Here is a 25,432-nt window from a genome sequence, read left to right as displayed (position 1 = left end):
GTATACATACACACATGTGTGTATATACATATATGTACTTCTATGTATATCTATAAGCACATACAATACATATCATAGATAGGCACTATAAATAGACAATGACCTGGTCCCAGAACTGAATAGGAGGAGGAGAGATGGCTGGATTACCTCTGGCAAGTTGGGCAAAGCTTCTCATGACACCTAATTTAGGCAAATGTAACTCCTAATTGAAACCCTTTGTAATGATAGTACCTTAGCTAGTATCTCAAAGTTCTTTCTAAAACAAATGGATATTGAGAACTCTCCTTCCCACTCTTGTCCTCCTTATTCTGGGAGCAGCTCCCATTGCAGGTGAAGAAACTTAACAAAGCAGAGCAGTAATTTGATTATAGGAAATGTGTTGATTATTGGGTTCGAAAATGGCATCCTCCCTTCTGATCAAGGGTCACAGTGTGTCTCAATCATCCAGGGCTGTAGAGTATGGGAGCTGTTTCAATGGAAGCCAGCTCTTGATTACTCATTGTTGTTATTATTGTTGTCATTGCTTGTCCTTTGTACTTGAATAGTACCATGAAATCAGGGAAGAGATGCCATAACATGCATAGTTAGTTGGATTGAAATGAAAGAGCTTCATTTTGTCCTCCTGAGCCATCTGGGTCCAATGGCAAGATATGGATGGGGATGACTGGAGATGACCTTGGGGATGCAGTGGAAGACCTTGGTCTTTTTAAGCTAAAATCTTTCTTAGGTCTCGGTTAGACTAAGGCATTGCCCATTCAGTGATTAAGGCTAGTGAGAAATGAGGCAGAGAATGACCTCTTAAGGCATTCATGAATCTCCAAGCTCTTCCCCCCACACACACACACTCTTTGGGGCTCCATCTAACTTTGGCAACTGAGTTTCTCTTACTTTTCCGTTCACGATTTGTTTTCAGGGGAAACATAATACCTTGCCCAAGTCCCAAATGCAAAAATAAAACATTTGTCCGAACCAACCCAGATCAATAGCCCCTTTCAAATACTGTGGTTAATTAAGATGAATTTCTCTACTCAGTCTCTGATTTGTGTCATTTAGAACAAGTGCTGCCCAAGTCAGTTAAATAAAGACTTTGCTCTGAAAGGAGGATAGAGTTGCCACAGGAAAATGTAAATGATTGAAAACGATGTAAGCTCTGGGAAAACTTCCTGGTTCAATGAGATTCTTCGGCAGAACCTATGACCCTCAGTTCTCTCTCATCCCACAGACTTCTTCCCATCCTTTGTGATGGCTCTTCCTTGATCAGTACTTGAAATTACTCATGGCATAGTGCTGGGAGATCAACAAGGAAAGTGACTTCCTTTTCTCTCATCCCCTACAGTCTTGTGATTTCAGCAGAGACCCATTGGCAGGGGTAGGGATTCTTACTAGATTGAATTACCTTCTAAAGACCTAACTTTACTGTCAACTATTTTGTTCTTTCATAGGTATGATCTTGGACACTTCTCTCAGTCTTCTCTGCACTCCCATATTTTTCCTATATCTCCCTTGAAGTCTAACATAGTGCTAAGCATTAGAATGGGAACTCAATAATTATCATTTGAAAGAATCTGAATCCCATGTAAAGAATCCCTGATTTAGCTAAATCCCCCTATTTTGCAGCTGAGAAAATTGAGATTCAGAAAGGTCAGATTATTTGTCCAAGATCACACAAGTAGTGAGTATCAAAAGTGGGATGAAGACAAAGGAATGAATCTCTAATGGTAGGATTTCAGATATTAGCAAATCATGTGAGCGGATATTTAAGGGATAATAAAGACCTTCCTAGTGTTCAGAAATCACATCCCTGTGACAGATTATCTACCCGCCTATCTATGATGGTAATCCCCAATGGGGCCAATATTTTCCCTTAAATGGACTAGGGTTAAAGCTCTTAAAAGAAATTTGGCAAGAATACCAAGGACAGAATGGGGAGCTGTATCCAGCCAGGAGCTCTGCAAGTTCCAGAGTGGCTATTGAGGCTCCATCTTTTGCCCTCACAAACTTTCAAAGCAACCCAAAGTTGGTTTTTAGTTTCATGGAACAGAGGTCAGAAGAGGAAGAGTTTTTTTTAATCTCTATTTTGGGGAGAATGTATTGCTCACATCTTCTTGTAGAGATTTAGCAACCAGCAAACGTCTCCTGAGCATTGTCTCTGCACAAGATCCTACAATAGATTCTGTGACTTCACAGAGAGGAAGGACACATAGCTCCTGACCTCTAGGAGTTTGCAATACAATTAGAGATAAAAATCAGCACCAATAATCAGTAAACAGTAAACGTGAATTAAGTGGGCAATGAGTGATGCAAAGTGTAGATTGCAGGATTGCAGGCATATAATTCTGAGATGGAAGGAATCTCAGCAGCCACCAACCTATACCTGAAAAATAATCTTCCCTGAACATTAGTTCAGTCTGCCAGACTTTGCTTGAAAGTGTCCAGTGAGGAACTGGAGGGAAGAGAGAATCACTTCCTCCACAGGTGGGTTCCTTTTTTTTGTTAGGGATGAAGAAGATGACAAGATTCAGGTGGATCAGAGTGGTCTGGGAAACCTTTCTGAGGAGGAAGAATTTGCAGGTAGGTAGGACTTTGAAAGACAGAGAGAAGAAAAGGGCATTCCAAGGTGGGATGGATGGGACTATAATCTCACACCGAGATGAGAATGTGAAAGCAGACACTGGAGAGTAGCATGACTGGAGCATAGGATTCTTGTTGGAGGGGAGATAAGTTTACAAAAGTGTGCCAGAAATTCAGTCTCAGTGCTGGATGGTATCTCAGAGGCATCTAGGCTAAAGCAGATCTGAATAAGAATCCTCTCTCCAATGTGCCTGGGGTTCAAGATCTGGAGGCAGGTTGAGAGAGAGGGTCTTAATTGCTAGGTTGAGCCTTTTATTCTGGAGGCCATGGAGAATGACAGGATTTTTGAGCAAGAGAATCATCTGACCTGAGCAATCCTTAAGAAAAATTTATCTGAACATGTGCACGGGATCAGAAGAGATAGGTCAGAGGTGAAAATGGCCTGAGCTGATGCAGAGTGGGGCAAATAGAAATGGAGAGAATGTGGAAAAGGAGAAGGAGCTTCCAAAGAGATAAGCCAACAGAACTTTGTGACTGATTGGATATGGGATTAGTGAAAGAGGAATCAGAGGATTTCTAGTTTTTAAGCCAAAATGACTGCAAATTAGTGTTTAACGTTGTTTACCCAAAATTCATCCCAGGAGACTCCCCTCCACAAGAGATGTTCCTTTCTCCTTATCTTATTCTTATCCCCTTTCATCCTCCTAAGCTGTTCCAGAACTAAGGGTCTTGTAGAGCCAGCTCAAACTGGTTATAAGAATTGATTGTTAAATATATGCATTTATACTTTGGAAATTGGCAAAGCTGGAATTTGTTTGTTTATTAGGTTTTGTTTTGTTGAATGTCCGGATTTAAGAGAAAACGTTAATGCAGATTAAATTTAAAAGTGTATAATGTGTCCATTCTCCCCCCATTTCTCCAGCCAGTTTCCAAAAATTTAGAAGTACACAACTGCCTAGAATTCCATTGAGGGAAGAGGAATGATTCCCTCTACCTGCTTCCTCCCTTCCCCCACTTTGTTTCTCTTCCTTTCCTCTTCCCTTAGATGGTAGGCTTAGAACCCATCTGGGCTGCTTGATGACTTCAACAACTTAAATCAGAAGTAAGTCACCTATTTTTTGAGTGTGATGAAGGAGCACCTCCAGGCCTTGCCATCTGTCCTGCCTCTATTGTGTTATACACCTTCACCAAAATATCCTGGCCTATTCTTGAGATGCAAGGATCTCTGGACTTTTCCACCTTCCCTGCAGATGAATTTGGATTATGAGTAAGTTATTACATATGACAAATGAAGAATTATTGAGAACTGATATCATCAGGAAAATGTATAATTGAAAAAGCAGACAGAGTAGCTAGCCACATGGCTGTCCCCGTCTCCAGGTTCAGTAGCTGATGCACTACAGTTCCATCAGATCAGGGATTCTTATTCTGCCAAGAAATCTGTGGATAGATTTTTGGAGGAGTAGGTGAATTTAGATGGGAAAGAACATTATAAAAAAACCATCGGTTTATTTAAATTACTAATTTATTACTAATTAAAGTACTGATATAATAAAATAAATTACGACTAATAAATTATTAGTTTCCTTTGTGGTCCTATTTATCTTATTACATGCATTTAAAAACAGTGTTTTAAGCAGAGCCTGTCAAAGGATTCAGGACACTCAAAAGGTTAAGAATCCATTTCTTAGGACCAGCAAATCATAAGGAGATGGCAGACTTTAATCCATTCCTATCTGCCCTTAGTTCAAGAACCGAGTTCCAGACTTGGACATATACTGTGGTGTTCTCTCTGAACCATTTTCTGCTCTGGTATAACATTAAGGCCTGGAACTTTGAAAGAACCATAGGCTTTAGAGCTGGAGTGCAGTCAGTGACCCTGTAGTCTAATCCTTTCCATTTTTGCAGGCAAGGAAACTGAGATTCAGAGAGGTGAGATCACTTCAATCAAAAGTAGAATCAGGGTCTAAAATCAGTTCTTCTGATTCAAATCCCAGAGCTTTTGGCTACAACCCTCAACTTGGGACAAAGATACAGTTTCAAGCCAATGGGCAGAGATACCCAGCTGTCCCTATCATGATTGTTGTGCCAGGGAGCAGGCGTCTTACTCCCCAGCCCCTGGCCACATGATCATGGGAGCTGATATTTGATCTTCAGCACCAATTTGTCCTTAAACTCCCACGGCTTCTATTCTCTCTTCTCCTTAAGGAAGAAGCAACAAGCAAACAGAATCCACTTAGTTTTGTGGGGAGGTGAGCCACGTACTCAACCCAAGCGGGGTACTTCTCAGAATTTACAACACAGCCTGGGGGCTCCTCTAAGGCATAAAGGCAGGGACATCTGTGCTTCCAAATACCTCTCAACAAGGGCAACCTCCCTCGCCCCTCTTCCATTGAAACTCTCAGCAAGTCACTCTTCCTGAACGGAAATAATGGAGAGGAGCACACAAAAAGGTGAAAAATCGGGCTCTCTGCTTTTAGCTGTGGCTTATTAATATGGAGATGACATCACTGACAGCCAATCCCAGAACTCCCTTTGTGTCTCGAGTTCTAATAAAGCCAATCCGTCAGAATAATTTAACAAGGCTAACGGAACTCCGCACCAAGCCCAGTTCCCCGAGTCTCTCCCAATGTGCAGGGAAACATCCATAATAAAGCCGTCCACTCACCCTTTCAGGGTACCAGGAGCTCTCTAGTAATCAACTATCCCACTGGTATTTGTGGGAAATCTGAGGGCTGAGGAGTTGGGGGAGGGCAGGACAACCAGGTGCAAGTCAGAGAGCCTCATCCTAGAACATAGCTGCCATATCCCAAGCAAGGTCCCAGTGGTATCCATGGGGAGGTCAGGAACTTGGTTAAGGAGCCAGGCTCCCCTTTTAGCTCCTCTGGATTCAGTCTCTGTAGCTGAGCAAGGCTTCATTGCCCTGTAACTCTAAGAAAGTGCCCTCTTCCTTGGTGGTGAAGTGTCTAGGGGTGGGATTGAAACATTAGAAAAACATGGGAAATGCTATAGACCTTATGTGTAGGGAAGGAGCTCAGGGTATTCAGCCACTAGATCACAGAGTCATTCTATATAGTCTTTTAAATTCACAAAATATTTTCTTTTTAGTTTAGGGGGAAAACAAGCATTTCCATCACAGTGTAACTAAAAAAAAAGTGCATACAAATCTTCAACTCAATTATGTGCAGCTTGCTATTCTTTTAAAATATATAATAAATGCATCATGTAAATTTCTTCTTTTCCCTTTTTTTTCTCTTCCCCCTACTAAGAGTTATAGATTCTTAAAGATTAAGGGTCCTCCCTGCCACCCAGTTAATCCAACCTCCCACACAGAGCAGGAATATCTTGGTGACAGGGAAATGTCCTTTCTTTTAACAGAGGAGAATGCAATTTTAGAGTTGAATCTCAGGGGTCCCCTGGTCTAATCTATTCCTGAAAAAGAATTCTCGTTACAATCTACCTGAAAAGTGGTCATCTAGCTGTAGCTTGAAGACCTCCAGTGATGGGAGAGCATGCTACTTCCAGAGGCAGCCTTTTGATTGTTGGACAGCTCTAATTGTTAAGAAGATTTTCCTGATATCAAGTCCAATTTTGCCTCTTTTTAATATCCGACCATTAACCTTGGTTTTGTCCTTTAGGGTCAGACAAAACAAGTCGAAATCACCTACGTTTCAGATACTAAAAGAGAGCTGTCATGTCTCATGCCCACCTCCCCCAACCATCAGGTTTTCTTCCCTCTCAATGCTTTCTTTCACTCAATGCCTTTCACTATCCTGCTTTTCTTCCCCTTGACTGTGTCTGCTTCATTAAGGCCCTTCCCTAACAATGGTACCCAGAAATGACCCCCTTCCTGCAATGATAATCTGAGTGGGACAGAGTGCAGCTGGAATAGCCTCTCCTTATTCCTGGAAGCAGTTTCTCTCCGAATGCACCCTACAATTGCATTAGCTTTTTAGTGGCCATATCACATTGCTGACGCATCGAGCTTGAAACCCATTAAAACGCCCTGGTCATTTTCAGACAAACTGCCATCTATTCATGATTTGTCATAACGTTCTCTTGCTCTCTGACCAAGGGCACAAATCTGTGAGATGCTAGGATTAGGAGTGCAGTTTGTGGCCAGGTACAATTTTCCTTCTGAGAGAAAATCTGGGCTTTTAAAAATGCTACAGTTTGGGGCTTAGATGCACCATGCTCTAATATAAAGAAGTAACTGAGGCAGGGCGCATGATTGTGACAGCTGGTAGCATGGTAGTTCTAGTGCTAAGCCTAGATTTAGAGAGACCTGAGTTGAAAATTCCCTTCAGACACACTTAATGACTGTGTGATCCTGAGCAAATCACTTCATCTCTGTCTCAGTTTCCTCAGTTGTTAAATGAAGGTAATAACAGCACATAGTAGGCACTATATAAGCATGTGCTCTCTTTCCCTTTCCCTAATATAAACCTACGGGATAAAGGATATTTACTCAAGTCTCTAAGAACCTTTCTAGAAAAACTAAAAGGCACAGTTCATTCACAAAGACAATTTAGGACAAGTCAATCAAATATTTTTTGTGGACAGAATAGGTTAAAAATCCGGTACACAAATTTCCAATTTGGTTGTATTCCTTTGGATTTCTCTGTCATGGCCCCTGCAGTCTCAATATCCTGTAAGATTGCCTCATTAGTATCTTATATACTGGGATCCCTCTGGTTGGAGGACATTTACTCATTTTCCCTCCATCTACAATCCTTTGGGCTTCTTTATTAAGTCTCCAGCTGGGTTCTCCCCTCCACCTTTTCAATTTACTTTTTATAAATTGTTTTCCTCTTAGCTTAGACTATAAGCTCCTGGAGGGCAGGCACTGCCCTTTTTTTTCTTTTTATATTTGTATCCCTAGCTTTTGGTACAGTGCCTAAAATGTAGTGGGAACTTAATAAAGATTTATTGACTGATGAGAGGATCTTCTTAAAACCTCAGAGTCATTTTTGTTTCTTTTGGATATTTTCCTCAAATTTCATATCCAAATAGTTGCCAAATCCTACGGATTCCAGGCCTGAAATCTTCTTTGTCTCCACCCTTTCCTTTCCATTTCCACAGCCACCACTCTGGTTAATGTTTTCACCACCTCTTGCCTGAACTATTATATGTCTCCCACCTGGTCTGCTGGCCCCTGATTTTTCCTCTCTACAATTTTTTTTAAAAAAACATTATGTGACAAATAGTAAGTTCTTAATAAATTATTTTATTCATTAGTTCATTTATTCATACTTTCCTTGATTTGGTGAAATAATATATCTAACCTCGCCAAGGCTCAAAAACTTCCTTGGCTCACCATTGCTTATAGACTAAAATACACATTTTTTAGCTCACAGTTTGGTACCTGCTTGTCTTTCCAGCCATATGCACATTGTTCATTTTCATGCATGAGTGGTTCCATGCATTCTGGACTCAGTGGCTTCTCCAGTCATATCTTATGTATTCTTTTATCTCTGTGCACTTAAGCAGGCTTTTCCCCAGTCCTGGAATAACCTTCTTCTACATCTTAGAATTATGGATTTAAAATACCTTGGAAGCCATCTGGTCCTTTTCCCTTCTCTGCCATTTTCTAAATTAAAACTGAGACCTGGAGAGGCTGACTTACCTAAAAGCCATAGAAGTGGTAAGTGGAAGGGCAGGATTCAATTCTCTCTTCTCTGACAGTTTCTACTGTACTACATAGTGGTCAGTCTGCTTAAATAGTTCTTTTTATTTAATGCTCAACTTAGGCTAAGTCCAGCCTTCTCTAATGACCCCTTTCTTCTTTCTCCATGATATGAAAGTAAGCCCTCTCTCCCTTAGCATAGTTGGATTGACCTGAGCTCTCCCTAAACTTTAGGGTGAACCATGAGGGAAATTTAGGTAATGAGATGGAGATTAATATGTGTATAGAAAAACACTTCAAAATTGCTGACTTACTTCCAGGGTCTAATGATAAACTCCTAATCTTGATGGCCACTTAGCACAGTGAATTTGCAGTAACCCGTGGCCTTCCCACTCATCCCCCAGCCAGCTTCAGTTAGCCATTTCAGGTGACCCCAAAGCTCACCCCCTCAATGTGTCCACTGGAAGTTGCTTGAATCATCTTGCTCTTGTACTTAGATGCATTGATTCCCAGAAACAGAGCAAGCCCCCAGAATAAATAACCCGTGTTTTAACAGTCTCCTAATTAAGCCAGTAGCCCCTAACAGCTTCAAAGGAATCCATGAGAGGAGACTCTGCAAAGACGAGATGAGCCACGGTGTTTCCAAATGCCATTCTTCTATCAAGCACACCTGTTTAAGACACAGCCTGGGCTTCCTTGACCAACAGCTAGAAAGCAAGGTCACTAATTGAATTATAACACGTTATAAGATTAATAACAATGGATTAAAAAAACTCTCATTGGACATGATTCCAGAGTCATAGATCTGAACCTGAAAAGGAACGAGAGGTCACCTAATCCAAATCACCCTTTTACAGAGGCTTGTTTAAGGTCACACAGGTAGAAAGCTGCAGGGCTGGGATATGGGTCCAGATTTTTAAACTCTGAATCTAGTGTACTTTTCATGTAATATTTTCACTCAAAGAGAAGCCCTTTAGATCTGTCCCAAAGGAATGGAAATATCTTAAGAATAAATTCACTTACTCAAGATCTAGTTAAATCCTTTCTTGGATGAATGGCTACAAACTAACACAGCAAGTTCAATGAGTTAACTGTGTGATATGGCAGGCCCAAAAGCAAATGGCATTTTAGGTTTCAGTAAGAGACCTAACTTCCAGGAATGGATGAATGAATGAGAGGCAGTATGCATTTGTGAAAAGAGCTCTAGATTGGGAATCAGATGATCTGGTTTCTAGTCCCACGTCTGCCTCTGGTTAATTCTGTGACTTTGGGAAGCCAACTTCCCCTCTCTGGGCCTATATCCCTCATCTGTAAAATGATGGAAGAATGGGAAAGTTGGATTAAATCTCTAGATCTCTTCCCCTCTAACATTCTAATGTTTTTATGTCAGTTAATCATATAACCCCGAGACATCTGCTGTGTTCAATCTTTAACTTGGCTTTGGACCAAGAGATTAAGTATGGTGCTAGACTTCCATCCCTGCAATAAGCCTTACTGGTCCTGGCAGTTAACCAAACTCCCTCTTTTGCTGGCTTATGGCCTCCTGAACCGAGTGGAAGGAGCTTTAATTCTGTTGGAACCCTTAATCTATCACTTTTATGGCACAGGAATAGAAATTGAAAGGCCAAGGTACTGATGGATCTTCCTCTTCAGCCATAACAGGGATCTATCATAGAAATGTTTGGCTCTACTACTAAATGGCATTTCAAGAACAGAAGGGGATGCTCCATCAGGATTTTGTTATTCACAATCTGAAGGGCTCCAAATCTATAAAGTGATTAATTCATGCATATATTCGTGTATTCAATTAAATTCAACAAGTAGTTCTCAAATGACAATTATACTCATAATGCTGAGCATCTATCAAGAAAAAGAGAAAAATCCCTACTCGCAAGGAGCTTCTGTTCTTCTACACATATACATTTATATACTCTCTGAATGCCCCATACAATAGCAGATGGCTGGGGAATATAAAGAATAATATGGCGCCTATCCCAGAAGAGCTTATGGTCTGTTTTTGAAGATTAGACTAGTAAGAATTTCCAGGAATAAGATAATACAAGAGTAAAATAAAAATACAACAATGAGATGGATGAATAAAAACTATGGATTATAGGGAGTCTGGTTTTCTGGTCTGGGGCCAAATAAAAGAATAATACAAGCATGAAATAAAAATATAGAAACATAATTGAGATCACAAGACGATCTGATAATGTGTCAAATGAATGTGCTGTGCAGACTAAATATCCTTGTGTGCTGAAATGATCAGGTAAGGATGCAAGATAGATATGGGGCTTTCTTTGGCTAATAAGGATTGGTAGGAGTTAGGTGAGATGAGAGGAAGAAAGATGGGGAAATGAAAAGAATAGAATGAAGACGAGTGGCCAAAGCACTGTAGGAGACAAGGAAGAGGCTATCCAGGCTGGAGCAGAGCATTTATATCAAGGAATAATAAAAGATGTTTGATTTCAGATTACAAAGGCTTTGAATTCCAGACTGAGGAGTCAGGGCTTGATATCTATATCATAAATAATGGGACAGGACTGGAAGTTTGTGTGTGGGATAGAAATATCATCGAGGCTATGAATTAATAGCTTCCACATTTATATAATGTTTTGTGATTTACAAAATATTTTTCTCATTATCCCCATTTTATAGATGAAGAAATTGAGATGCTAGGTAATCAAATGACTTGTCTGAAGTCACAAAGATAGTATCTGCTGAACTGCAGACTTATCATATGTGCTGCCATGATTATAACTAGGATCTTTTTCAGTCTAAGGCTATTAGAGTTAGAAAGACTAGGACTTACACTTAGAAAGACTAGAGCTTAGAAAGACTAGGACTTAGAGTTAGAAAACTAGGACTTAGTTAGAGTTAGGAAGACTAGAATTTAGAGTTAGGAAGACTAGGACTTAAGAGTTAAGAAGACATAAGACTTGAGTTCAAATCCTACCTCAGATATGTTATAGTTATGTGACTTTGGCCAAGTAATCTTTTTTAGTCTCAATTCCCTTATCTGTAAAGTGAGGATAATAATATCACCTACCTCAAAAGCTTGTTGTGAGGACCAAAAGTGTTAACATGTATTAAATTATTCTTTAAGCTTAGAGTGCTATATAAATGCTAATTCTTGTTGTGGATGAGGCTGTTCCAAACCTACCTCCCCATTCCCCACCACCATCCTGCTCCAGGGCCAAGCTGATTCTACAAGGGCTTAGTTCTAGAGAGTTGTAAAAAGCATCTCACATTTTGAGACAGAGGATCTGGGTTCAAATCTCGACTTGATTACTTTCTACCTAGGTAACATGGGGCAAAAATCACTTAACTTCTCCGTTTATCTATAAAATGAGAAAGTTGGAGCAGATGTTCCCTAAGGTCCCTTCTAGCCCTCGAGCCTACAACTTCCATTTATTCTTGTAGCATTCAAGTATTTACTCCGGTACACTGGTCTGGTAGTCTCTTTTTTGGGGGGTCATAGACTCCTTTGGCTGCCTGGTGAATTCTATGGACCCCTCAGAACAGTGTTTTTAAACAGACAGCATTATAGAGGGTGATTATGATGAGTAAAATTAAAGATGTCACTTCTTTCCCATAGGGTTATGAATTCCACCCCCACCCCCGAATTTATCCCATCCCTACTCCAGTCTCCTCTGAATTTGCTCGTTCCTGGCTCAGAGGAAAAGCCAGAAACAGGATCACAGGTCAGGCTCTGGAGAACAGTGGGAAAATAAGCAGTCCCCGCTCTGGCTTCCTTGGAAATCTGGACAGTGTCTGGGGCTAATCTTTTCTGCTACATTACCCTGAAGTCAAGTCCTTTGCCCTAATTAAGTGGCATGCCAGGAAATAGAAGTCAAGCTTTCAGGAGTTCTCAGAAGCCTTTTTATGAGTCATTTAGTCAACTCTGAAAAGGCAAACTATTAATAAACAGGGTGACTACAAAGACCATCCGAGCAATCCAGGAGACGCTGTGCAGCCAGAACAAGGGGCCACAGGCCTTCCAGAAGCAAAGCCCCCAGTAAGGAAGCACATTGTCTGCCAATAGATCGGGTGAGCTGGAACCCCCTCCCCTCCCCGGGGGGCAGGGACCCTGAGGCTGGAATTCCAGTTTTCCTTTCTCCTTGTGCTGGCTTTCAGATAACCTTGGAGCAGACTGATTGGTGGAAACCATTCATCTTCCTTCTGTCAGGGAACTCTCTACAAGAGAAGAGCTTAACTCTTTCTGCTCCAGGACCTTCCCGTGACCCACCATCAGTCAGGGAAAATTAGGGACACCAGAGGAAAAGCTGTCTGAAGAGCTCTCCCCTAACAAGGGCTGTTTTAGAGACCCCCGCCCCTGCTCCCCAGGATAAGAGAGTTAAAACCACGTCTGCCTCCTCTGTGTACCCTCTGGGGGATTGAGGCCCTGAAAGGCGTACAATTGAGATGATCTCATTTACATTTTTCCGACACCTGAGGAGTTGAAAATGTTTATCTCAGCAAAAGTGAAAGGATGGAGAAGTCCAGTGCTGGAGCTGCAGAATCTAACTGGGTGGGAGCCGGAGGGTGCCGTTTGCAAGCCTTGCGTCCTCAGGTCTGGGTGCACACCCTTAAATCTTGTATGAATTTGTAGGCAAGGCGGGCAGAGCAAAAGCACACTAGTTCTGGGAGTCAGAGAACCCGGGTTCTAATCCTGTCCCTGATGAATAGGAGCAGAGTGATTTTGCACAAATCACAAATGACCTTGAGCATTAGTAAAATAAGGGATTGGGATTAAATGGCCTCTGATACCTCTTCTATTCTACATTTTAAAATATATTTTTATCTCATTATGTTTATGGAAATGCTTATTTTGTTCCAAAAATTAAAAACAAATATAATACAATTCTAGATTTATGAATCACCACATCTAGATTTATGAATTTATGCATCTAGATTTATGAATCAAAAATTAAAAACAAAATAAATATAATCCAAATCTAGATTTATGAAAATCTAGAATTTATGAGTCAAATCTAGATTCATGAATCATTTTCTGAGTTTCTTTTCCCTCTCTGTAAAATGTGGGGGAAGGTGTGGAGAAGGTAATTCCTGCCTTGCTCCCCTTCCATAGTGGAGAGGATCCAAGTGAGATAAGGCCGGTTAGATCTGGCCGACAGATATCAGGTTTGATGAAGTGATTGCTAAGAGCCTTTCCACATCTAGCATTTTGTGATCTTATGATTAGTCAGATATATTTACTTTTAGTGGTTCGCAATTTTCTTACTTCTAAAAGGGGAATTAAACATTGTTGTGAGGATCAAATGAGATAATGAACACAAAGCATTTTGGCAAGGTAGCCCCACCTCCTGTGCCACGTGTGATCCCCCAAAGCTCTGTCCAGACTCCAGAAGGGTCCATCACCTACTCAGGCCCCCATTTCCCATAAATATCTGCAGACCAATTTAGATGACATATGAATTCAATGCAAAAGACATTTAATTGAAATATGAGTTCATTGAAATAAGTAGCACACGTATTTGGGATTTATACTTTCCAAATGTTCTTGGGAGCTGCGAATCCACTTCTTATTCAGTCTCATTGTCTTTCCAACACTGGGAAAATACACAGGGGATTGGACTTCACAGCAAGATATCAAAGAGTATCATCCTCAAACAGGCTCTGCAAGGTCACTTCCTTTTCTACCTCACTACAAAAGCCACGTCTTCTCAGGGATCTGAGTTTCCACACATCGGTTTGGGGGGTCTCTCCTGATTCTCCACCATCTTTGCATCTATAGCATAGGTTCAGAGCCCGCCGCTGTGATCTAGGCACCCCATCTTGTCTCTGGCTGCATCTGTCCCTCCGATGGCCCGTGAATGTTAAAGCTCCGGCCACGGCTGTCAATCTTCCCTGTATCCCTCCATCCCAAGTTCCTCAGCTCATACTCACACCAGCCTTACAAGGCTCTGTCTACTCTTTTAATTGCCTAAGTTAAAATTGTGCCTGAGACCAATTGGGATCCCATGCTGGGTGACTACCTGAAGGGAACCTCATGCACAGCCTTCTGGGAGATATATTAAAGACTTTTTTTGTCCAGTAAATAAGTACCTAGCAGAGTTCTTGCTACCCATGGGTACTTAAAAATCTGTTTATTCACTGTTTGAATCAACAAAGTTTTCCCATCCTGTTGTTAAAGGGGATAAAGTCTTCCTTTGTTCAGTTTCCTTAAACTAACTTTAAGATTTCATCTTATACAAATGTATGCTCACATTGTTATTACGATCTCTGAGATTCATATTCTATGACAGAGATAGAAGAGATCTAGAAGTCATCTAGTCCAACAGCCTCATTTTACAGATGGGAAAATTGAGGCCCAAATCCATTGCCTTGTCCAAGGTCACTTTACACATAGTAAAATGTAGGATTTGAACTCAGGGCTTTTGATTCCAAAACCAATTCTTTTATATTATACTAGTCTTCACAGAATGACAGAATTTTGGCACTGAAAGGAGCCACAAAGTCCGACCCATAACTGAAAAAGATTTTGTTTTACTGCACCCTAAATGTGTCCATCTAGCCTCTGATAGAAGATTTCCAGGGATGAGAAAATTGCCTTCTCCCGGGGCCACCCATTCTACTTTTGGACAGCTCTAATTATAAAGAAGTTTGTCCTTATATCGATCTCCAGTCTACTTCTCTCTAACTTCCTCCTTTGTTCCTACCTCTGTCCTCTGGGGCTGGGAAGAACAAGGGTAATCCCTCTTCCTGACAGCCCCCTAAAAAAGCTTCACCGTGTAATCTGTCATACATGGGGAGGGGGTGTAGTCTGACTTGTGTGGTTTATATCGGGGCCACAGGACAGTAGCCGCTGGATTGTGTTTGCTTTTTAAATTTTTGTTCCTTGGGTGTTGGTTAATATTGTTGTCTTTTCCCTGAAGGCTTCTGGCTTCAACTCCTATGTCTAGTATGAGATCAGAGGAGATCTTTCCCTCCTTCTGGAGTTAAAAAATAGATGATGAGCCAGATCCACTGTTATATTCATTAAATTCATTTTCCACTGCATGGAAAGCCTCCAAGCTTTCAGACAGACAATATGAAGTATCCATTGTCTTTTTCATAATGAAGAAAATAATTTTGCACTGGCTGAAGTGGGCAGGCCGAATCCTGGTTTTAGTCATCAAATCAGGGAGTATTTGCCATGGCCCAAACCAGCAGCCATCCTGGGAACCCAGCAAGAGATCTCAGCACAGCTAGTCCCTCGATGGAAAATTCAGCTCAATCCAATAGCATTTATTAAATGTTTAATAAACTAGACGCCATGCTTATCAAGGAAAACAATGAATATAATCTCTATCCTCAAGGACCTTACATTCAAAGAAGTTAGAATGGTTGTCCTACTGATCCTAAGGAAGTAGAATCACAGAAGGCTGGAGAACAGAAGCTTCTTCAGGGCAGGAGCAAAATATTTCCTTTTTGTCTTTGCATCCCCAGCTTCTAGCTAATAGTGTTTTATGGATAGAAGGCATTTAACATTTATTTCTTTGAAATTATATGGACTAGAGACATCTTAGATATCATCCATTCATTTTACACATCTAAAATAGGACATTATTGCATTATACCCAAGCAACTTTAGGACAACTCTCTGTTCTTCACAACTAAAGAATTATTTCCAAAGGAATTAAGGGGGTCAAGTATGTGTTTAACTGCTTTTAAAAAATTGAATGTATACTTCCATGTGTCCTATGCAGTTTCAATACTACTACTAGTCTCTAGTTATTGATCCAATTCTTCGATAATGGTTCTTTTACAAAAATTATTGAAGTTTTTTATTTTCAAAACATATGCAAGGATAATTTTTCAATACTGACCCCTGAAGACCCTTGTGTTCTGATTTTTCTCCTCCTTCTCCCCACCACCTCCCATAGATGGCATGTAACCTAATATATGTTAAACATGGTAAAAATACATGTTAAATCCAATATAGGTATGCCTATTTATATAATTATCTTGCTGCACAAGAAAAATCTGATCAAAAAGAAAAAAAATGGGAAAGAAAATAAAATTCAAGCAAACCACGATAAAAAGAGTGAAAATTCTATGTTGTGAACCACACCCAGTTCCTACATAGACAAGGATTCTTAGCCTTTTTGTGTGTGACATGGACACCTTTGGAAGTCTGGTGAAGCAAGTCTGTTGATTCCTTCTTGGAATCATTATTTTTCCAAGTCATAATTGAAGAAAAGTGTCAACTACTGATTAGTAGGTAAACATTTATTCAAGTACTTATTATATACTAGGCATTGTGTTAAGTGCCTGGAGATACAAAGAAAGGTAAGTCTCTGTTCTCAAGGACCATGCAAGGGAGAAAACATGCAAATAAAATGTGCAACAAGTTATTTACTGGATAAATTGGAAATAATCAATAGAAGACAGACACTAGAATTAAAAGAGACCAAGAAAGGCTTCCTGGAGAGGGTGGAATTTTATTTGGATTAATGAAAATAAAAGTGTTAATAAAAAAATAAAGACATCTATCCATAGATTCCTTAAGTTTCTTGGGACCCCAGATTAAGAACATCTACTTTAATGGGTTCCATTCCCAGTAAAGTATATTAACTCTTCGATTTTGGTTTCATAGGATCTCCCTCAACTTTTCCTATTCTCTCATTACCATTTTTCCCCTTGAGTCTGATCATTTTAGACTTCTTTTCTTGTTCTTCCTTTTCCTGACTTTAAACATTCTTCTAAACCATTTCTTGCTCTGAAACAACTTTCTCCTTTTCTACTTTAATCATTCTTACTTAATTCCTTCTTCACCCCTCAAATCTTATAATCTTTTCTCATGAACATCAAATCTTTATTGCAGTCTTATTGGGTACCAGCTTCTGTCCTGGGTAAGGGCTTTTCACTTTCCCCCAGTGGGGTTGGAACAGAAATAAATGTGGATTTTCTCTTGGCTTTACCATTGTTGGCTGATCTTTTCCTCTCCTGGCGAGGGAGAGTTCTAAGCAAACAACTCAAGCCTAGATCATAAGAAGATAACAGCTTAAGTTGTTATACTTGCCTTTCCTTTGTCTTTCTTTTTATTTATGAAATGTAGACTTCTGAGACAAATTGGTACTGTGTCTTTCCTATGTTTTGAAGCCCAGGGACTTTGGGACTATGTGATCAATAAACATTAATTAGTGATGATATTCCTGCTCTCTGACATCAAAGCCCACTTTTCAACACCAGTATTCTCTGGGTGAAGCTACCAGGGTGCAAATCATGTAAAACCTCAATCTTGGATAAATCAAAATTGTGGGTAACCTAAAAGGTAATCCAACAGCCTGTAGTATCTCAATGGCATATATGTGGGAAGTGTTATAAAGGACAAGAATAAGGACATAGAGGAGGTAGACCTGTCATGCCTTAAGACAATTTGAGTGTTATATGGTTATTTGTGAGATATTAAAAGGCAAAGAGCAGGAGTTCTTAACTCAGGAGAAGAAAGGGTCTAGGAGCTTGTTTTTTTTTTTTTTAATTCTAATAATTGGTTTTCTTTGCAATCCCATATATTTTATGCTATGCCTTTAAAAACATGATTTTTTGAGAACAGGACAATAATTTTCATCAAATTGCCAAAGGGGGCCAGGATACAAAAGATTAACCCCTTTGTCTAGAAAAATGCCTCTGGTGTTTGGAGTAGATGCCATCTTGAAGGAAGTAGATGAAAATAACATAAGGATAGGAAAGAGTCACAATCTGCTGTGATGGAGGTAGCCATGGATCATGATGGGGTCATGGAGTCCTGAATTATAGAAATCAGTTCCTGCTCTCAGGGTTAGACCTATTCAAGGGTTGTCAGAGTTGGGTTACCAGTTAAATGCTCAGAGAAGTCAAAGCACTATGTATAAAGCAGGGATGTAAAAGAACGTGTTCTTAGATCCACAGTTGCAGGTATTCTTGCCTGGTAGTTCATAAATCCCTGTAAATACTCACAGATCAGTCAACTGAAACCCCAAACTTTAGAAGAAATTAATTGAAACAGCTATCGAACTGAGGAGGTTTTGCCTGAGTAAATATTTTCCATTTTGAACTCTAATACATTCATTTAATAATCCTAAATACAGTTTTGTTAATTTAGGAGTAGTTCCACAAAAAATAAATCTATTCCATTAGGAACTGTCACCAACGTAAGAGGATTTGGTTTCTCATTTTATGATTTCTTTCAAAGGAAATTTATTCCGGCAATAGATTTAATGATTCTTCGCTAATTCCCTAGCAGAGCTCCCTTGCTGTAGAAGGATCACAATAAAATACTTCGGGCTTTTTGTTAGACGTAGACATTCCCTGCTGTTGGTAATGACATCCTTCTCCTCATTGTCTCTCTGAAAACCTTCAGTTTTGTTCCATTTACCCTGTCAGCACCCTCTTCAGTAGGATCTCACAACCGTAATCCCCCAGGATATTGGGCAAAAATTTGGAAAAATGCCATTCAATTTCCGGCATATTCTGTCCTATTTATTATCTCCATAGAAGGTATTGTAATAGCCCCTGGGTAGCCTAGAAAAGAAACATCAGTTACTTGTTCCATTAGTAATCAATCAATCAATCAATCAACAAGCCTTTATTAAATGTTTGCTCCATTCCAGGTGCTGTGCCAAGTACCGAAGATAAAAAGAAAAATTAAAGAGCCCTGTTCTTTTGGGGAATACTTGCACATCTAATCATGTGCAATGTGGATGGCCCAAGCCATCTTTTATCTCTCCTTTCTAGGTGTCCCAACCTGTGGCAGGGGCCGCAGTACTTCCAGGCTTGCCAGCACTGGAGGTCTGAGTGCTTTGCCAGTACAAATCACAGAAAATGATCTTTCTAATCACCTACCTTCATCATCGGATTTCACTGTTACCTGGGCCTGGACTCCTTCCCCAGTAGTTAGCAGGGACCTCCCGGTCCTGTATTCTTTTCATCCTTGTCATATTGACTCCCTGAAGGCCAAAGAATCTCCCAACTTTCCATCCTGACTGCTTCCTCTCTTATCACTTAGTTCTTTATCCCTTGTAGTCTGGCTTTTGACTTTTCATTCAACTGAAATGGTTTTCTCTAGTTACCAATGACTTTTTTTAAAGACCAAATCTAATAGCTTCTTCTCAATCCTCATTCTTCTTGACAACTTCTCTGTAGCATTAAATGCTATTTCCCACCTTTTCCTGCTGGATACTCTTATTTCTCTGAGTTTTTGTGACTATTCTTTCTTGGTTTTCTTCCTGTTTCTCTAACTGTTTTTCTTCAATCTATGGTTTCTTTTTTTCCCCTTCACACATTTCCTTTCTGGCTCTGTGGTATTGACTTAATGGACTTCATAAACCATCTTAACCGCTTGGGCTGTCTCATCCTGGAATATCCAAATGTCCTGGAAGGCCTCCCACTCTGGAAGATTTTTTTTTTTTTACCAGGCTGATTGATCCCTTTCTCTCACTGGGGCTGCCATTTTGTGGACAAGCCAGCCTGGCCCTCCTTCATTTTCTCAGGTTCCATTCCTGACTTCTGGACTTTGCTAGTCTGTATTTCATCTGTGTTCCTTTTTCATTGGCTTTCCCTCATTTCCCTCAGGAATACTTTCCTTCTCAGGTTTTGACTCTTAGAATTTCTGGATTCCTTTAAGACACAGCTCTTCCTTCAGGAGAATTTTATTGCTTTCTGCTTACCTATGAAATTTCATTATTTTGCCCTTTTGTCTTTAATTGTTAGGAAGATCTCATTTTCAAAAATATGATAATGCTCAGCCCTGCATAAGTTATTTTTTGTTGCACCCTTGTTCTTATAAAAACAACTGATTCCTAAGCCCTAAGTAGGATCATCCCTCTGATTTCATTCTTATTATTCTGTTCAGATAATCACTGCTCTGGAATTCCTGGAAATTAGAAAAAATGGAAACCTTTATAATGCGAGTCTGAGATGGGATTTTTTTGGATTAAAAAAGGGAAATCCTATGTGCCTTGCTAGAGGGGTAAAACCAGCTTCCTTTTGATACAATATCTGTGATTTTGAGCTTCTGATTCTCCTTACTGCCAGCTATCTCTGCTGCTGCAACTCCTCAGGCATTTACAATCCATTCCTTCCCATTTGCCTCTGTGGGATTTAATGTTCTTTCTTTTTCTTCACCTTCTTTCCTGACTTATATAAAACTACAAGCCTCTGTGGCTTCTGTTATCTGATGGAGGAGACACAGCTCAAGAGAAAGATCTAATGAACATCTCATCTTACCAGTGCTGAGGTCTCTCCTGGCTACAAAGAATATTTTTCAGTAAATCTTATTGTAAGATTTTTAAACTTTATGTTTGACTTGTTTCCCTTTTCCCTGGATACAGAAGGGAAGTTTATTAGGAAAAAATAGTCATTTAGCAGGCAATTGCTACTAAATGTACAAAGTCACATGAACATAGAAGAATCTGATCAGTCCTCTTCTTTAATTATCTTCTATAAACTTCAAGAATAACCTTGACTATTTGGAAAAAGTAGTAGAACATTAAAATAGAGCCATTTAGATATATTGCTTTCCAGGAAAACTTCTTTTTTTTTTTTAATTTTTATTTAATAGCCTTTTATTTACAGATTATATGCATGGGTAACTTTACAGCATTAACAATTGCCAAACCTCTTGTTCCAGTTTTTCACCTCTTACCCCCTACCCTCTCCCCCACATGGCAGGATGACCAGTAGATGTTAAATATATTAAAATATAAATTAGATACACAATAAGTATACATGACCAAAACGTTATTTTGCTGTACAAAAAGAATCAGACTCTGAAATATTGTACAATTAGCTTGTGAAGGAAATCAAAAATGCAGGTGGGCATAAGTATAGGGATTGGGAGTTCAATGTAATGGTTTTTAGTCATCACCCAGAGTTCTTTCTCTGGGCGTAGCTGGTTCAGTTCATTACTGCTCCATTGGAAATGATTTGGTTGATCTCGTTGCTGAGGATGGCCAGGTCCATCACAACTGGTCATCATATAGTATTGTTGTTGAAGTATATAATGATTTCTTGGTCCTGCTCATTTCACTCAGCATCAGTTCGTGTAAGTCTCTCCAGGCCTTTCTGAAATCATCCTGTTGGTCATTTCTTACAGAACAGTAATATTCCATAATATTCATATACCACAATTTATTCAGCCATTCTCCAATTGATGGGCATCCATTCAGTTTCCAGTTTCTAGCCACTACAAAGAGGGCTGCCACAAACATTCGTGCACATACAGGTCCCTTTCCCTTCTTTATAATCTCTTTGGGATATAAGCCCAGTAGTAACACTGTCCAGGAATACTTCTATGTGGGTTCTGCCTCTTTCCTTTGACCCGAAGAAGAAGGGAAAACTGGAACTCTCCTCCTTTTGGTCTCTTTCAGGATGGCCCCAATTGAGCACCTCCTCTACTTCCTAAATTCAGAAATCAGAGAATTTTCACTTCTCCTCTCTCTTTATCTAAGCCTTATGGGTCTTGATATGCCTATGAAAGATTTGGGATGTACCTGAAATCTCTATTTCTTTTTCCTTCTGTTTCCTTCCTGCAACCACAGGGCCAATGGTGAGAGACTCGTATCTGAAATGTCCATTTTTTTTTCTTTTTCAGACACTGCAACCATTGGTGAAGAGGTAAGAATTTTTCCAAGGATCTTTTTATGTTTAGGCCAATTTTATTCAGAGGTTTATTCCCAAGTATTTGTTAATTATGTTATCCCTGTATTCATATTTTAAACTAGAGAGCCAGAAGAATTAGGGGAATTAAAGAGTTCAAAGAATGCCTTTCCTACCTTGGAATTTTGCAACTGGGAATGAATGAAAAGTCACTTATTTAGTGCTTACTACATATTAGATGATGTGCTGAATAGTAGAGCTACAAATATTTAAAAAGCAACATAGTCTTTTCAAAGAGCTCATATTCTAATAGAGAAAATAAAGGATATAAGTAGCTAGGGAATGGTGAAATGACAGGAACGTTGAGTAGACAATTTAAGATTTTTAAACTTTATGTTTGATTTGTTTCCCTTTTCCCTGGATACAGAAGGTATCTGATGAAAAGGTGCAATATGTGAAAATGGGCATCTTGAGGCACTGTTCACCCCAAATCTCCCCATCTTGTTAATTTTTTCTTTTCTCTCTGCTCCCAGAAAGACACCGAGAGAACTTGGACTTTGTCATTAATATCATGTTCTTTCTCTCCTCTCTCTCAAAAAGCCTAGCTCAAGAAGTAGCAAAGAAAAAAAAAAAACCTTATTTTTACTTTAAAAAAATGAGAGAGAGTTTGGGGAAAGGGGACCTTGATACATCACAGCTGAAAAAAATCAGCTGTTTGTTCAGTTTCAGTCTTTGTTGCTTGCTAAATTAGTCTTTGTCTTAATTTCCTGGCTGGCCCCAGAGGATTTCTCTGTTCTCAAATTGCCAGCATCTGATTTCCACTCCATTTCCTCCCCCAGTACCTGCTGCTCCCTTATTTCTCCTCTAGGGAATCCCAATATAGCCAGAACCTAGAGGTCAAGGTCTCCTTAACATCAACTACCTTGTGGGAATACAATGTCGACCCTGTTCTTGCTGAGGGAATAGATTTATTATAATCTGAAGGACCTTCATTCTTCATTTACATAGGCAGCCCTATTTCGGATCCTTTCCAGTCTTGTTCAAGTGGGAGGGAAAGAGACAGGAAATGAAAATCAGAAAAAGAAGGCAGGTAGGAGCTTCCAGGACCACATGCTCAGTAATTCTAGTCTGTCTCTTCTCAGTCATCATCCCCCAGATCCCAAATAGTCTCTCTAAAACGCATATTAGACCATGTCACTCCCCTCTTGCTGTTATTGTTTGTCCTTCATGCTCAAAGAGGACCGTGACATTCAAGGGAATTGCCATGACATGCAAGTGAGTTGGATTTAAGTGAGGGAAGGCTGTGCAAAGTCACCAGCCCCACTTTTCCTCCAGAGCCATCTGGGTCCAGTGACAAGACATAGATCAGGATGACTAGAGATGACTCTAGATACAGTGAGAGACCCTGGCTTTTTAAAGCTAAGGCTTTTACCTGGTCTCAATTTGACTAAAGCAATGCTCAATTAATACTTAAGGGTAGGTAAGAAATGAGTCAGACAAAGGCCTATTTTACCTAGTTTTATGTATGCATATATAAATATATGTATATTTATAGTCAAGTCAAATCAACAAGAGTTTATTAAGCACTACATACCAAGGAGTGCAGTAAGCACTGACAATACAAATAGAAATAAAAACTTACATTCTTTTTTTTATTAAAGCTTTTTATTTTCAAAACATATACACGGATGATTTTTCAATAGTGATCTTGCAAAACCTTCTGTTGCAATATTGCTCCCCTTTTCCCCCCACCCCCTCCTCTAGATGGTAAGTCATCCAATGATATATATATATATATATATATATATATATATATATATGGATATATATGGATATTTATATGTACCACACATAAAAATAGATATAGACATCTAAATCTATCTATAGACACATACATGTACATAATATATATATAATTACACACATACATACACATACATCTATATACATATACAAATATAAATCTGGGAAGACCTTCAGGGTTTCTGGCCAAAACAAAAATACTTGCTATTTACATTCACTCTGAGCCAATGAGGGTTCAAACAGTGACTCAATGGGGTTTGGTTTGGACTTGTTGTTGGCCAGTCAAAGAGAACCAGAGTGATTTGGGTTCCCTGTTAGAGAAACTTCAATGGCATTCTATTTCCTCTAGGATAAAATGAAAACTTACTTTATCTTGCCCTTTAAAGCTTTTTACTTTCAGGCTCTAGCCTATCCCCAGGATTATCAATCCACTTTTTACACTTTGTGTTTAAATTTTTTAAAAAGGCTCTTTTTTTCATTGTGACCTTCACAATCATCAATATCCTGCCAAGATTTCAATATATGTGTAAAAAAGAATAAGAGGCTTGCATATGAAACTGGGAACCCTTTTCTGCAGTTTGTTTAAAAAGAAATGTGTGTTATACATAATTTAACAAGGTAGTAACAAAACCTCTCTGCATTTCCTTCTGAACTTTTTATTTCTCTTCTGTGTATGGAAATGTTTTCTTGATGTTGTTTTTGTGCATAGTACTCCCTGGTGGAACCTACTACTTTCCTCCCCTCCTTTATTAGAAATTCTGTTTTCTAACCAATATGTAATAGTTCAGTAAGACAAGGTAATGCATTGGCCATATGTGAGAACACACATCCTATTTGGCATCTCTAGTGCATTTGAAAAATGAGCAGAACACCAATAATATAAAGAAAAACAACAATTAAGGGCCATGTGCTCTGTGTTTCTGCAACGCTGACCTTTTCCCCATTTCCTGAACTTCTCCAGCCATCTCCCACCTCTGTGCCTTTGCATGCTTGGAACACACTCCCTTTTTACCTGGGGACTCTTGCTTCCTTCCAGGCACAGAGTAAGAGTAAGGAAGCCCTTTCCAATCTCCTCAGGCAATCATGATCTCTCCTTCTCCAAGTTATCATAAATATGCTTATCTGACCCTACCTGCCCCCAGCTAGAATGTAATCTTGGGGGCAAGGGACAATTTTTCTTTTCTCTTTATCCTAGTACCCTGCACATAATAAGTGCTTAATAAATGCTTTTTGGGTTGTATTTTTTTTTTGAAAGCTACGTATTGCCTGACAGGACTCCCACAACCTTCTCAGCTACTGTGAATTAAGCACTGAGATGGAATGTATGTCTTAGAGGCTTGGGACCATGGAACCAAACATTTAGAAGCGAGTCACAGACGTCTCCTTTCCAGCACAGCAAGTTCCTAGAACATCTTGGCCATCAAGATCCCGGTCTGAAAAAGTATCTGTGACTTCCAAAATCTTGGGTACCAGAAAACTCTGGCTTGGAAATATTCAAATGTAACAACTGCGCTGAATTTATGAGAGAAACATGAAAAGGAATGAGCCAGGACGTTTCCTCAGGAAGAACTACATTGAACAAGTCATTCCATGTTACAATATAAGGAAGGAAGTTAAATGAAAACTTGACCAAGGTCATATGATTAGCTTGGGATAGAGTCAGAATGAGAACCCAGATCTCTCTCTATTTAAAAAAGAGTTCCAAATTCTTCCCCTTCCTTCTACCCCACACTTACTGAGAATATTGATATCAATTATATCTGTGAAATTATACAAAACACATTTCTACATTAGTCATGTTGTAAAAAAACAAAAAGCAAGAAACATAAAGAAAATGAAATAAATACA

The sequence above is a fragment of the Sarcophilus harrisii genome, chromosome 2, assembly GCF_902635505.1.
Source record: "Sarcophilus harrisii chromosome 2, mSarHar1.11, whole genome shotgun sequence".
NCBI lineage: Eukaryota > Metazoa > Chordata > Mammalia > Dasyuromorphia > Dasyuridae > Sarcophilus > Sarcophilus harrisii.
The sequence above is the reverse complement of the archived record's forward strand: the minus strand, read 5'-3'. Positions refer to the sequence as shown.